The 14,148-nt window shown below is 36.5% G+C and overlaps 1 protein-coding gene across 4 annotated transcripts in view; it reads right to left on the reverse strand.

The window, feature by feature from the left end:
• HS3ST5 (heparan sulfate-glucosamine 3-sulfotransferase 5) overlaps positions 1–14,148 on the reverse strand; it is a 195,214-nt gene that overhangs the window by 121,864 nt on the left and 59,202 nt on the right. Inside the window, exon 2 of one of the 4 annotated variants that reach the window (XM_063151031.1) lies at positions 869–939. The exons of the other annotated variants lie outside the window; for them this stretch is intronic. The gene's annotated coding sequence lies outside the window, so the exon portion shown is untranslated. The remainder of the gene's footprint in view (positions 1–868; positions 940–14,148) is intronic. 4 annotated transcript variants of the gene reach the window in all.

Below are 14,148 nucleotides of genomic sequence, written 5' to 3' on the forward strand. Positions count from 1 at the left end.
GGGCAACTGGCCCCACACCTCCCTGTGCCATTCCAGAGCAGCTGTACCACTCCTGGTACACAGCCCTGAACAGAGCCATAGAGACATCTCAGCTCACCCGGCATTGATGAATCTCAGCAGTTTTTGCTGAAAGAGCAGCTCAGTCTGCACTTTCCTTTGTGGCTTTTTCCATCCATTTTTGTCTGTCTGGAACCTAAAATATTATCCACTGAAACATCCAATTTCACTGATGTGTAAGCCTTTGTTATCTGAGTGACTTAATAGGACTGCCTAAAAACTAGAGAGTTTTATTTGGAACAGCACCTCTCCTTTTGCAGCAAGGACACACCACTGAAAACACCTTTTGCAATTCCAATTTTCCCCAAATTCCTTCCAGGAGGCCAGAAATCATCACAGTACCTTGTATTTACAACACAAGAAGACATAAAAATATTCCTTCAGAAAACATACCGGTGCACACAACAGTGTATAAATAAAAAAACAAATAAACAAACATAAATAAAACATTAGAAATAAATAAACATTAGAAATAAACATTATAAATAAACAATGTTAACGTTGTTTATTTTTTGCTCAGCAAAATGACCTTTCTTACCCTAAAGAAGGTATCCAGAAACTTTAGTAAATTTGGCAGACAGTTCTGAGGAGAGGTTGCATAGTTGGGGTCTCCAAACTAAATGAATTTTGTCCCAAGTTTAATTAATAAATGCAGTTTGTATGGGAAGATAGGAGGCAAAAAAAGTGCTTTCAACATCACCTGTCTTAGAGAGGTAAGATTTTTGAGGCAGTGTGCTCTAATGGGGTCTGGTTTATGTGCATCTCTTCAGTTATATAATGACAGCCTTTATTTATCTGACTCACATCCTACCTCTCAGTGTTAGGTATGAATCAAATCCATCCCTGGTCAGAACGAATTGTCCTTTGTCACTGGAACACCATCTGATGGAACAAGAATTATATAAACTTTCATTTTAGGCAGTTTCATTTTTTCTCTCAGTGGCAAAAAAAATCTTTAAAAGTTGAAAGCAGAATTAATTATGAATTTACTTGTTCATGTAGAATAATCTGTCTTTAAAATAGCTCAGCATTGAAATTGCCTCAAAGGCAGAAACATCTGCTGCAGAGCAGAAGCACATACACCCTGGCTAAAAACAGAAACCTGAGATTTTACTGTTTATCAGCTTTGCCATTGCTCCTACTTAATATTGGTGCCCAATTGCATTGCAAGCATGATAGAAGTTTAATGATTACACTGAGTGGCACCTAAAACAAAATATGCAGGTAGAGTGAGTATGTGGAAGCAGAAAACCAATGTCAAAATGCATTCATGTAAAATGTTACAGTCCTAAGAAACCTGCCTCTTCAGCACAAAAAGCTCATGCATACATAGATCTCAGAAGGATTGTATTCAAGAAACAGATGGAAGTTTGCATATTTTTCAAAATGAAAAGTGAAGAAAAGGAAATAGCCTGCAGAGAGCCAGGCAGTCCAGATCGCTCACCAGTAGCTTACCATTCAGGGACTAGGAGGGCAGGGAAGGAAAAAAACCCAAAAACAACAGCAAGCAAAATTTGCTCACCACAATAGAGTGTAGTATTTGACACTGGGATTATTAATTTCCCTCTACAAGAAGGAAGGAAAGCTCATTGTGCTGGGGTGAGACACTAGCTGTGCAACTGAATAGTGCTTGCAGTAATGACTAATCAGCTAAAAGGAGCCTGCAGCAGGGAGCGAGTGTGCTACGCAGCCTCTTGCCTTGCAACAGCAGCTGGGTTGATTTTGAGAGAGTAGAACTTCAGCAGAACCTTTCATACCAATAGGAAACTGCACAGGAGCAGGTAAACACACAAATACACCACCTCTGACCATTCCTCACTACTTGGAGGTCAGCGGGTGCCTGTGGATCTCTGGGAAGCTTTGAAGCTCTGCCTGTGTATTGCCCTGAGCCAGTAGCTCCCAGTTTTGTTTCCACCATGAATGGAGCAGTGGGGACTTGTTCTCCTCACAGAGGCTTCTGTTCCTCATGGTTTCCATGCCTGCTCACAGTAACACAGGGTGAAGGCAGGTTCACCAGGCAACAGCTCTTGTGTTGGACAGACTCACTGGGAATTCATTGCTGTTTGCTGTTCTAACCTCCTGCAAAAACACTCCTGGTAGGAGCCCTGTTATTATAGCTTTCAGCACACATGCACAGGCATGTTATAAACAGCCCCTGATCTTCTGGGGTAATTTCTGGAGGGCCCCAGAAAATGGAAAAAATATGAAGAGCACAGAGGATGTGTAAGTATAAATATTCAAAAAGTAGGTGGGGAAAAAACAACATAGTAAACTTAAGGGAAATGGAAAAACACAGCTTTGTGCACCACAGATATCCCAAGTGATGTGAAAATGGCTACTTGTGTTAACTGTACCACAGGTGACATGGTGCTCTGTATTGTAGAACAAAGCCTTGTGTCACCTGTGGTACAGTTAATTCCCAAACCACATAAATTCCCTAGTCAAAAGCAAATTCATTGACTTCTTTAAATTATTGGCTTACAATAAGGGCACTATAACATATGTTTTCTGATAGCTGTAAAGTATTGCAACTATCCCTCTCTCTCCCTGTACACAATAAAGGAAAGAAGTGAAAATGAAATTTTAAAAAAACCCTCTCTTGTATACCTGAATATCAGTCTTATTTCGCCTCTGATAACAAACAGGAAAATCCATATAAAATTAGTCTTTTTGTGATGTGTACCTAAGAAGCAGACAGCAGAATTTTTTAGCATAATAACTCGCTGTTAGATTTCCACTTTCCATGCACCAGTGACAGGGAAGAGAAGAAACCACATCTGTCCTTTTTAAATAGCTGCAAACTTAGAAAAACCCTTCTAGAAATAGGAAAATCCAAGGTCCCAGAAAGACAGAGTAGAAAAGAGCTTGTCTGAAGCATTTTAACCACTGATTTAGTTCTGGCTGTGCTAACTGCTGACTCTATTAAATCAGCTAAAATGACCACCAGTATGATCCTAGCCCATCACTGGTTAAGAGATTAAAGAGACTTGGACGTCCCTGGTTCTTCAGCCTGCAGAAGAGCTCCACTACCTTTACAAAGGAATGAATGCAGTTCATGCAAGTGGAAATGAGTAGAGAATGGTCATATTTAGCCGTGGATTTATACAACCCACTGCCTGATGAGCTGGAAATCAAGTTCAATTCAAGTGCAACCTTTTTAAAATTCAGAAAACCGTCCTTGGAAAAATCACTCATAAAGGATTTAAGCAGCAATCAAATAACAAGCTGTGGTACTGAGCCCATAATGGCAAAATAAACAACACAGAAGAAACATACTGAAAAGCTACAATAGCTGATAAGATGGAGTCATTGTTTGGTTTTTTCCCTCTCTTGTTTTTTCATTGCATCTTCTGGACAAAGAAAGTGGAAAGCCCTCGCCAAGGAGTTCCCCTGTGTCACAGTTAGCTCAAGTGCTTTCCCCAAGTCCCACTGGTGTAAAGGAACATATTGGCAGGGAAGGGACATGGTTATACTGTTCTGGCAAACTCCATCTGGCATATGTGTCCCAGGGGTGCTGCTGACAGCTGGCATTAGTTTTAATAGTCAGATTCAAACCTTTCTCTGGATCAATGTGTACAAATCAGACCTGTAACTCTGTTTGTTGCTGTGTTCCTGCATGTGGCAGGCTTTGCCACAACTGGAAAACACAGTTTTCTTATTTGCTCATTTTTAAACCCAGAATATTATCCACTTAAACACCAGTCACTCAGCATCATCTTCCCATTTTTGTTGTTCTTCTAGCAGAGAAATCAGAGTTTAAAGCCCTTTAAAGGGAATCTATCTCAATCTGTCCTAATCTGCTGAAAAAGAAACCATTATAACCATAGCTCAATCCCTACAAACTCAGAATATTGAACTCTCCTGACAAAAAGATCAAGTCAGTTAAAATGAATCACTTCTGCTAACAGCACTGAACACTGACAACAGACTGCATCAAATGTCCCTACAAGGTTCCCCATAAACAAAATCTGCCTGAAATCATACCTGAAGAATCCGTATGCTATCTGAAAAAATTAAATGAAGGAAAGTTTTTTAAAAAGCTAAAGCTGTTACTTCTTTCTTTTTCACAATTATCCTGAATGGGTACTTTAAAAATTAATTTAATTAATTATTTTAATTAATTTGATAATCTAAATACTTATCAATACTAGAGCAAGGAGCTTAATATGTATGAAAATAGGTGTTCATTGCAGACTATAATTCAAGACTGTAGTGCAATGCCACAGAAACGTGGGCAACATAAATGGCTAAAAATGTTTATAATGATTTAAAAAGATGCCTATTATCTATTGCTGGGGAATTTTACTAGCAGGAAGAAGTATAGTAGCCAAAAGACTTCTTTCACATCCCTACATAGGGACTAATAAACTGTCACCCCAATACTGCAGACATTAGTCCTTGGGAATGGTCCCTTTGAAATTCAAAACCTCAAATGTTCTTTTTGAATTATGCTTTAAAAGGTTTGATTTTTTTTTTTTTTTTAAGAAAAAGCAACTTTGAAATCATTCCAATATCTAAAATAATTGTGGGACAAAATTGCTGCTTCCATATAAAATTCATTCTATCAGAAGAGTATTCAAAATTGTCTTTTGAAGTTTAAAAATGCCTTCATTTATGTAAAATTTGCTAATAGTATGAATAATGATACTGAACTGGGTTGCAAAAATATTTTTTAAAACAAGTGTTGGGTTTCCCTTCATGTTGTTCTAAGTGACTATTATTCTCTTATCAATTACATATCAGAGCAACACCAATTGAGCATTAATTCGAATTCTTTCACGACTCAGCTACTTAATCTGAAATTAATGTCAAATGTTTTTCTAGCAACAAATATGGGTTTGTTTGAGCAGCTTCTATGTGGTATCATATCCAAATGAGGCAATTCTATTACTTAACACTTTAAAATATGATCAAAAGGGTAATTGGTCTTGAAAAAAACCCCAAAGACCAAAATACTCCCTCTTCTCCAATCCAATTCTTTCTTCTCTCATGGTTATGTGGGAAACTATTCAAGTTTGACTCTGTAAGGAAACAAATAAAAGAATGAGATCGCTTTTTAGATCTGTCTGCTGTGGCAAGACAAAGGAGATACAGATTTTTGATGGTATGTTTCTTCCATTATCCATATACAAAATATTGTGGTTTATGTAACAGAACATTTTATCCCTCTCTGAGACACTGCTTTGAGTGAGACACTTGAACTGCCTCTCAGCCACCAATGTAGTGTTTTTCTGATATATCCATCAGAACTTCATTGAACAAACAGATTGAAGGGGGTGAGTGTGTGTGTGTGAACCTTAAAAATGGAGTGAGGGGAAAGAATGAGAGATTGGTATAATGCAGTCAAGAGTGGAAAAAGAGGTATCTTTCATAAAAGTGGTGTCCAGAAGGTATCAAACTTGACTAATGGCACTTCCTTCTTTCAATTGCAAAGGCATTTGAAGCAACCTTAACAGTAGTTTGTTTCATTAATATACACTCAAATAATCTCTATGCATATCCCAGAGGTTGTCAGTTTTTCCCCCCAGATAAATAAAGTCATTTTGACAGGACCAAGGTAGACATTGCAATGCGAACGACTTAAATTGTAATAGTTGTGATCAAAATTCCCTTGCCTTTGCTGGGAACATTTTCATTGACCTTGGTGAGCTTTGACTGAGATGTAAAGGAGATTATTAAAGTATTTTGATTCAAAATCTAACTAGAATGTGAAGATTAAGGGACAGTTTTGTAGCTGCTATAAAGTTTCATAGCTCTATTGACTTTGAGAATGTTTAAATAATTTATACTAGCAGAAGGTTTGCCTTCAAAATTCACAAACCACTTTCATTTCCCTTCTATTAGTCTTCCACACTGTACATACCACATTTTGGAGAGTAAATATGAATGTATGGTCAGTATTTTGACTTTTATTTTTTTAATATCAGCTCTTGGAAGATGAATAAGTTGTGTCCCCATTGATTTCCTGCTGTTCTATATGTGGAGCGGATAATAAATCCATATCACATCAAGTGTGCTTTAGAAAAAAATGCACTCTGGATTTTCGAGCACATAATTAGGTCAAAAAGGCAGCCTGGGTAGCTGGTTTGTCTGGAATCAAAGTGAGTATCTGGAAACAAATTGAGTATAGCTTGTAGACATTTTCACTGACACGATGACTGAGAATTTCAAATTTGTATATATTTCAGTAAATCCATAAGTAATAAAGAAAGTAATTTGGGGATTTTTTTTGAGAGAAAAAATCCAAAACTTTTGATTGCTATGAGTTACTGGTGTAGGAAACAAAGAGCTCTTTTTTTAACTCAACAGAGAAGAAAGATTTGAGTGTGCTGGTAGGGAAAGATTATGAAGTTGGGAAGCATGCAGGTTTTTACCGGAATCATAAAATAGCTTAGATTTAAAAAGACCTATGGAGGTCACCTGGTTTGACTCCCTGCTCAAAGCAGGGCCACTGTTAGATTTAGATCTTACTTTGAATTTAGATCATGTTGCTGAGGGTAATATGGTGTCAAGTTTTAAATATCATCAGAGAAGAATCCTCTCCCAGCTTCCCTGGGCAGTCTCTCAATGGGCTTGACCCTTGTTACTGTAAAAGGATCAAAAAATGACTGTCACAATATTTGACTGAAATATCAATTATTATAACTCATGCCCTTTTGTTTTCCATCTTTCAGAGGAGCCTGGCTCCACCTTTCCTTCTATCTGCCTTTCCATACAGCTCGTCTGCTTCATCCCCTTTACCATTTTGGTGGTCATCCTCTGGACTTGTTCTACCATGTCACCATCTTTCATGTGTTGGGAGCCCAAAACTGGACACCTTTCTCCAGATGAAGCCTCACAAGCCTCACCAACATGAGGGACACGGTCACTTCACTTGAATGACTGCAAATAACTCGGTGATAGAGGTTAGCCTTCATTGCCTCTCTAGCACAGAGCTGACTCAAGCAGCACATTGCTGACCATCCTCAAAAATAACCCAGGGCCAATCTTTTAAGTGTCAGGGACTGATTTTTAGCATGTCCCTTCCAAGTTCTTTAGCTATGGCTGAGTAAATATCTTCCCAGGTTCCAGCTTGCCCTCTAGTCGGACTTTTTGCTTGTGGAGGGGATGTTGCTTAAAAAGAATGGTGAAAAAAAAGATTGTCTATTGAAAAGTTGTCTATTCATGAGCTTGCTTAGCTGCTGTTCTAGCTTTTGTTGTGAAAGTTTAAAAAAAGATAGGTGTTGAAATGCCTTTGAGATATACCTACCTATATTTTAAAGACTGTGGAATGTTAGACATTAAAACAACCATGGATTATTAATTGTGCAATAAATGGCTTTATTGCTTTATTATTCACCGTATGGGTCATGAGGTTTCTCAAAGGGACAGGGAAAAGGAAATGTATGGTCAGTAACATGTTCAGGATACTCATGCAGGCACAGGAACTTGGATGAGCACTGGTATTAATTGGTAAAGAAAAAACATTGGAAATACAGATTGCACCACACCTGCTATGTATACACCTTATGTACATGCTACATAAGGCTAACTAACCAAATAGATTTTTTTTTCATCTTTATTAAGTGTTCACACAGCATCTAAGTAAAATTGAGTTCTTCCACCTCTGTATGGTGAGGTAAAAACATTTCTTTCAGATAGGAGTGTTACTTCTGTTATCTGTGCCTTTGTAACCTTGAGACAAGGCTGCCAAAACAGACACTGTGTGAAATCACATATTTGTGAGATAATTTTGAAGCTAAAACAAGTTGTGAATGCCATTCCATGAATATTATGAGGCAAATCCTAATGTGAACACACAATTATAATAGTTCAAAAAATACACTGGCTGTTAATTTAAGAGATGCATTTGAACTTTTAATATCTTTATTATTTAGATCTAGGTAAACTGTCTCTCTATAAATTGTGAGTAGATCTAGGACAGTGTGAGTCTGTTAAAGCTGAGCTATATATCAGCAACAATAGTATTTAGAACTGCTCAATCTTGGACTCATTATTGAGTTTTGGTTTTTTACCATACAAAATTATGCAGTTTTTTAAACTGTGGAAATATTATCAAAGACATAAATTATATCATACATAAAAAAAATTTTTACCAAACCAATCTGTTCAATGTGGAGATGACCTATGTAATTGCCTTCTAAATTTTTTAAAATATATAATTACTTAAAAAAAGATCTTTCTTTATAAATCTTTAAACTTTGTTAGATTCTAAATGACAATAAGAGTGATCTAGTCAAGTCAGAAATGCCTCTGGTTTACACACAAATGTTTGCAAACCTATGGCTCGTAGACCTGCAGCTTTCCACCACAGTGGAAATCAGGGTGAAATTCATAACCTGATCTGAAGCTCATTGAACTTCTCAGTTCAAGTCTTTGAAGCTGTCTAGTTCAAGAGGCTTTAGGCTGGCTTTATAGAGGAGGTTGTTTCTAAAAAACAAATCTTTGCACTAAGATACCTGTAACCGGAAACGGCACATTTAAGAAATCATCATCTTTTTAATGTGTCCCAGCCATCTGAGCTATGAAAAATATCAGCACAAGACTATTTATAATGTTATTTCCTTTGTTGGAGTGTTTTAGTATTACTAGAATCACTTTGGGCTCTCCACGCATAAAGGTCACTGATACAGAAGGGTCCCAGGGAACAAGCACCCCCCCGACAGCTCCCAGCAGGCAGCTGCTCAAAGGACAGGGAAAAGAATGGAAAGTAAAGTACTTTGACTCCAACAGGCTACTCTTTACATTAATATAAATTATTAAAGCTGGAGGTGGCCCTTGAGAATTGGAAGACTAAACTAGGTTTTTGTAAGCTCCACTGTTTCACTTCCCACAAAAGAAAGAGGAGATATCAATGAATCGCATTACCATCACCAGTGAAAATTTTTACTGCATTATTCTTTACCTTTTAAAAATACAACCACATTGGAGAAAATGGTATAAAAATTAGTTGCTGCGGTAGCTAAAAGAAGGCTTTCATAAGAAAGCACAAATCTAGCCTATTTTACAAACTTTCTAATCTCAAAACAATGTTGCTATACTATACAACAATTTTAAACAGAATTACTTACCTTGTAAGTCTTTTGTTCCTCGTTTTACTGTGTGATCCCTCTCAATGCAAGTACACAGCAATTAAGCATCAGCATTTTCCATTCTGCTTATCTGACAACAACACACCTGGTCTGAAATCTGTAAACCCAGTCACCCACCAGCCCACTGTCTCGCCTGAGCTGAGTCACAAGAATTCAAACTTGTCTTTTTTTTGCATCAGCAGCAGACGGACTATATCGATGGAAAAAAACAGCTGCTGATTTGTCACTGACCCCAGGGAGAATACAGAGAAATTTGATTCAGTCTCTATAGTCTCCTGACTCTGAAACCTTGTTAAAGGTTTGCACAGATGCATATTACATAATCTCTTGGGTAGGGCATGGGTTTGCAAGATCATTTTTGAGATGTTCCAAGCTTTGGCTAAAGATAAAATACATTGAGGAGATCTGTTCTTTAACTTCAAATTAGTAATTAGTGTTGTTGTTTACAAACACTCCGTGCATGGTCTTCTTTAAAGCAGCAGAAGGGAAAGCTGTGAAAACAGAAACTGACTGGACTGAACACACTATCCTACAACACTCTGGTCTCAATAATACTGGGGATCTTTGAGCCCTCAGTAAAATGTGTGGATATTGAGATTCTCTAGTGCAATGTCCAGGACTTTGGTGTTTTGCTGTTTATTTCTGGCCCCCCACCCCCCCGATTTGTTTGGCTTTTGTTTGTTAGTTTGTGGTTTTGGTTGGTTTGGTTTGGTAATTCTATATTACAGTTCGGGATGTTTTAGTAGTAAGTACATGTTCTTTTATTGTTTAATAATTCCAATAACATTTTAAAATACAAAACCTCTCTTTTAAATCTTTTCCAAGCTGCTTTAAGCATAATTTCAAATGAAATAAGGAACTGCTTTCTCTTGCTAGAGACTGTTACATAGACCAGCACCAGTAATATCTGACCCTTTAATTTATGCCTTACTTGGTACTCTCTGGTTTGATGCCTTTCTCAGCTGTGAGGTTTTCACTTATCCAACAGATCACACAACACCAGAAATTCAATGTACCCAGGAAACAAACATACTAAAAAATGCAACTCTTGGAGTGTAGAATCCAACAAAAATTATTTCAAGTGGCACACAGACTTAGTTGAAAACTGCTAATTTTCTAATGTGTAAAACTTTGAGCACTGTTTTCCTGCCAAATGTAACTGGATAATCTAACTGTATTTAAAGACTAATAGGGTAAAAACTCTTCCTATGGGGAGGACAGGTGGCTAGAGGTAATTACAATTACAAAACTTTACAAATCTCAGAATATTTAAAAGTTTTGGATTTCCATTCCCTCAATGATTAGGGAAAAAAATTGATCAGAGTAATAGAGATTACCATTCATAGAGAGCACCAACTGTTGTTCATGGTCTTAGGAGAAATCAAGGACTTACAACAATCTCTGCAATGCACACTTTTCTCAACTCTCTTTCACAGGAAGAAAAGTGCAATTTGCCTCAGAATTAGTGACTCCTTATCAAAACTATTTTATTACTTTGCATTCCATATAGAAGTAAAACCTGCCCAAGTAATTTCTATGAGTATGTTATGAATGCAGGATACCAATAGTTGCAGAAAAGACTTTGTCTGTGTAATTGTAGTTATCTTTTGGAAATTATTTGTCAGACAAATCAATGGGTAATTTTCCAGATACAGCCAGAAACCTGAAATGTATGCTCTGCCCCACAGACTCCATTTTGAACATGCAGTGGATTTTATATGAAAGACTAAAAGTTTAATATTCTTTTATCTCTGTTTCTGTCAGAGGTGAAGAATGTTGTAGAAGAATGGAAGAAGACAGAATTCTTCCTTTAGTCAATACTTGCCAAAAAATGAAATAATGCAGTCCTAATCAGACAGCAAAATATGGCTTATCCTTTTGCAAACTAAAATAAATGCTTATTGCTTTAGGCTATAGGTAATATAATTTAAATTTCATTTGTATATAGCAAATTAAATAAGTTCTAACAAGTAAACAGGATGAATAGGAAAGTCAGATACTTCCTCATGGGATTTGCCTTACTTTTCTGCTCCATTTTCCCCGGTTAGTGCTTGTGATATAACCACAACACAGAACAATCTGTCTTTCACATGCCACTGTGAATTTTTTACATTTTCATTTAATTTCATGATTCATTTCAATGTTTGTTATGAGTTTGATTAGCAGGTAGTAGTAAATATAGATTGCTAATGAATATACAAGTGACAAATACATAAAAATAAACCATTCCAGTTTTGTTTCCTTGCACATTTTTCCCAAGAACAATGTTTGTAAAGTTAAAGGAAAATTTAAAAAAAATAAGTGCCTCCAATCATCCCAAACAAATGATTCGTCTTTCAGATGATGAAAGAAATTTTCTGCTGTCAATACATTGGCTCAACTCATTATTCTGACTTGTATTTATGTCATCAGAGATATCAAGATATTATAGAAAAGACTTTACAGATCAGGCTGAAAAAAAAAGATTGGGGAAACGTGGTCAGATTTTGATGTTGCTTGACTTTGACTACATCTACAACAAATCAATTACATGGTCCAATATGGATCTAAAATCTGCAAAGCCTTGATTTAAATTACTTGCATCTCATCTCTAGAGACTGACCTCATATCAGTCAATGTATTTGTCACAATATTACCCTCTTTGACCTTCCAAGAGCTATCTACTAGTAAGTTTTCTCTCCTTTTGAAGTTCAGCTTATACTTGTCAACTTTATAGCAAATATTTTTTTTTCTGAGAGCGAGAGGCTTTTGTGTTCTTCCTAGCTCCATGTACAGTGTCTCTGTGGTCTTTGCTTTGCTTCCATTTGTTTTTCATGGCAATCCAATCTATTTTTCCCTTTCCTTTATTTTCTGCTTATCTGGCAGTCATTAAACAGCACTGGATCTAGCCATACTTGTCCCTTGTTCTATTTCCATAAGAGTGGAACAATTTGAACCTATACTTTTAAAACTACCTGTTGAAAGCTGCCTGTTCCACCTCCCTCCTTTCCCATTAGGCTTACTTCTCAAATCTCAGTGTTTGCTCACTGCCTGCTCATTTGTTGCTTGTTATTCTGCTCTCTGGGCTCTTTTCTGAAAAGCTGTGAACTCTGTCAATTCACTGTCATTCTCATTCATGTTGTCTTCAGCCCTCATAGTACCAGAGAATATCTTTCTGTTGGCTGGAATCTGTCCAGAAAAATGTCTCCCTCAAATACTTTCTTGAAGTTTTGTACTGTAGTCTTCTCACAGACACGTTCTTAGAAACCGCTGGACATCATATCCCTGCAGCACTCTCTACCCATCTACCCACAGTCAAAACCCTCAATTGCCAGCGGGTAATCCTGCTACATACTTATAAAAAAATACTCTCAAAATGTTTTATCCATCTGGTCTGTATTCAGTCTACAGTGTTCTAGGGATCTAAATCTGAAGTAAAAATGTGAGGTACTAGGCAAAGAATATATCTCTTTTTCCAGTGTCTGCACTTGGACAAACAAATCTTTTTATGTAATATTTAGGCAATTTGAATTAAAAGGGGTAATTGGTATGTCGCTCTTGTACAATTTAAATCATATTTTGTTCTTTTAATGGGGGTCCCAGCTGTTTTCCTTTATTCCTGTATTATCTGCTCCAGTATATTTTTATGTATCTTTGAATTTCAGTAAACTGAACTATTATCATCCCTCATGCTCTTCTTATGAATGCATTTTCATTAATTTTTTCTTTCCTGCATTTTGATTTTACCTTTAGGCTTCCATTCCTCATGCACTCTGTCCTTTAACCTGTAAACCTCTTTTCAAAAGCTTTGCAAAAATGTTCTTTTTTTCTTTTTCTTCTCTGCCCCACTGCTCTTGGGACTTCATCTCAGATAAGGCAAAGTGAAGTCCCCTGAGTAGCATCTTCTGCCCAGCCACACACCAGTCTGGAGTTTCCAGGACACATCCAGTCTGCAGGTGTCTGCATAGCACTAGATTATATGTTGGCTTTCACATATTTTCAACAGATCTAGGTTTTTATGCCCCTTAATGTGGAAGCTTGTCACTTTCCCTTTCAGATTATATACATTAGTTAATTTCTCTCAGAAAGCATTTTAGTTTTCTGCCCTGATGAAATATTTGATTTCTGAGACAAGATAAAGTGTAATCCCTTGTAGATTGATTTTAATACACTCTGTAGTTAGAATGGTCTCATATTTTTATACACTAGACAACCATTTCAGCCACTATTACATCCTTTTATGACCTTTAAATTTGATTATATTTGTGGTTTTTTGGCATGCTCACAGTCTTCTGAACTCTGAGATAATCCAAACAATACATTTTATTGGAAGATCTAAAGTCAACTGAGTAGTCATTGGATCATCAATAAAAAAAATATTAGCATTACTAGGCTTAGTATTGATTGTTTGAAATGCCAAAGCATATGCACATTCTAAAACTAACACATTCAATATGGTCATCATAAATTTTGAAGAGAATTCCCAGAAAAAGTTGCAAAGTTTTGGTGTATTTAATGTGATTTATCATTCCCCTAGCAAGATGTCAGCAATAACTAACACTTTAAAGGTGAGGTTTTTTTAAAGCATAGACCAAATTCTAAAGTCTTGTACATGTTTGAAGAAGAAATACTGAGTTCAGAAGCTGGTCCATCAGTACATTTGTGATGATACTGTATCTAACTGTACTGTGAGATTTGTTTTATCACCTAAAGTTTTAAAACAATTAAATATTGAGTTATGTATGAAACTCTGGAGTGGGTGTTACTAATGATCAGAATCAGAAAAGACGCTAAGATTTCTTAATTCTGTAAATATTCTTACTTGTACTCCAAATTTTCATACTGCTCTGAGTTTTTTGCTTGTTTGTTTAATTTCACCTATATTGTAAACTATTTGTAAAGACCAGAGACATCAACCAGTCTGATTGAATAAATTCAAACATGCAGTTTCTTCAAATTAAATTGTTTGCCTTTAAAAAATTGTACCTTTCCCTACATGGATCTTTATCTTGAGACAACT

This window comes from Melospiza melodia, chromosome 3, assembly GCF_035770615.1.
Source record: "Melospiza melodia melodia isolate bMelMel2 chromosome 3, bMelMel2.pri, whole genome shotgun sequence".
Taxonomy (NCBI): Eukaryota; Metazoa; Chordata; class Aves; order Passeriformes; family Passerellidae; genus Melospiza; species Melospiza melodia.